Genomic DNA, 2,257 nt, shown 5'->3' with positions numbered 1-2,257 from the left:
TAATTCTTAATTAATTTATACTTAAAATTAGTAATTAATTAAATTAGCGGCTAACTGGTAATTAATTAAAGCGTAAATATTAATAATTAATGCATGCTTTTAATAAGTGATTTTGCAGCATTCATTAATTAATTATTTTTAGCATTAATTAATTACTAATTMATTTTTGAGCGTTCATTAACTAAGAATTTTTAATTAATTAAGCATTAATTAATGAATGATTCCAAATTATTTTTTAAAAGCCTTAATTAATTACTAATTTTAAGTGTAAATTAATTAATCGTTAGTTTTGAAGCATTAGTTATTTAATGATCAATTGCTTAAAATTTGAATTTGAATTTTTTAATGTTTACAAAATTGATTATTAATTAATTAGTGCTTAGAAAATTTCAATTACCATTATGAACATTATTATTTTCTATGCTTTGAAATTGCATTATACTTTGCAGCAAATAATATATGTGTATTGTAAAAAACATATTTAAATCAAGCGTTACATCACTTTTACTGTTAATGAACTACTGAATGTTAAACGAGACGAAGCGAAATATGACGAGAAATGAATGAATATTACTAAACTATCATAGCATTAATTATAAATTTAATTGAAAATACTTATACGATTTATATGTAATACATTCTTACACACACATATGCATATACTACATATTTACTTATGTGTTGAATAAACATTCATATAATACACACTATAAAAACGATATAAAATAAAAATATACTATATACATACATACTTACTAAGTTTTGTGTTCGACTTATTTTATTATATTTTGAAAACCATGTTTTTGCTGTTTTTGCATTGCTTAATAATAATATCTTATGATTTCGAAAGCTACTTTTAGCGTTGCGTTTTTTAACTCTTAAAGGTATAAAGATTTCAGTTGTTCAAATGAAATTTTTTACAGACCTTAAGAAATAAGATTTTGTTTTTCTAAATTTAAAATATGTCGCCTTAATTTTAAAATCAATATTGTTTATAAGAACAATGGCATTTGAAGGATTAAAAATAATTGTTTGCTTAATTCTGCTTTAATTTTTKTTGATAAGCATTTATTATATAAATATGAGTTTCAAAACTATTTTTCGGAGCCTTTTGGGAAGTCAGAAAAACTTTATTGACTTATATAACATGACTTTCAAAAATATAACAATAGTGACGAAAGCATATGCAAAGGCTTGAAAGGATGGCAGAAAATTTCAAAATTTTCACTTTCACTTTAGACCATAATCGATAATTTTTGAAAGCAAAATTACATCAAAAGAGTATACAGGTGTTTAAGTTGGTGTACCGTGGTAGTGCGTTGCGATTTTTAAAATGTACAAACATTGCGATTGTTGAGAAAAAGCATATAGAGATTCAGTTTTGTTAAAAACACAAGCCTGCGAGTTGATCGTTGAAGACATGCCTCGTTCTGGACGAACTGCGTTTTTGCTCGACTCGTGCCGATTTTTGTGATTGTGACCGGTAAATCCAAAACCGCAATGAATATCATCGATCAACCACCGTCTTCACAAGACTTAGCTTCGTGATTTTTTTTTTTTTTTTTTTTGTTCCTCACATAGAAATTGACGCTCCGTGGAAACCGTTTTCAGTCGATCGAAGAGATAAAAAAAAATTCGATAAAATAGGCCATTTCAAAAAACGCTTATGAAAAGTGTTTTGAGGACTGGAAAAATCGTTGGCATAAGTATATTATATCTTATGGAGATTACTTTGAAGGCGAAAAAAAATAAAGATGATATTTTGCATTTTGTTTACAATTTAGATAAATTTAATAAGGTAGACGACTAAATATTTTAAAATAAAAAGATTACTGAATGTTTGAAACATACAAAAGTTTCAGAAGATAAAAATTAGTCAAAAAGACATGTAAACGCTCCCATAATCATTTCACCGCTGAACTAGTTATCTACCAGAATGCTCTCATGGACACTATTAAGAGGTGATACTTTCAAAAAAAATATTTTTTCTCTGTTTGCTTTTTCGATAGTTTATAATTCCAAAACTATTCTGTGAAATTGTCAAGGTCGTATCTTAAATTGTTTTTGAATGACAGCGTTCTAAAAAGCGACCGTTCCCAGGTATAACCATATATAAGAGAAACTTTAAACGCGTTTTTTTCGAAACGACAATTTTCAAAATTGCTGACAWCATGAATCAACGAAAAATTAACCGGTCGACTTTAAATTAAAAACGAGTATTGTTGAAAACTTACTATACAATGACCAACGATCTTTT

The sequence above is a fragment of the Bactrocera latifrons genome, unplaced genomic scaffold (assembly GCF_001853355.1).
Source record: "Bactrocera latifrons isolate USDA-ARS-PBARC rearing strain unplaced genomic scaffold, ASM185335v1 scaffold_67, whole genome shotgun sequence".
Lineage (NCBI taxonomy): Eukaryota > Metazoa > Arthropoda > Insecta > Diptera > Tephritidae > Bactrocera > Bactrocera latifrons.
The sequence above is the reverse complement of the archived record's forward strand: the minus strand, read 5'-3'. Positions refer to the sequence as shown.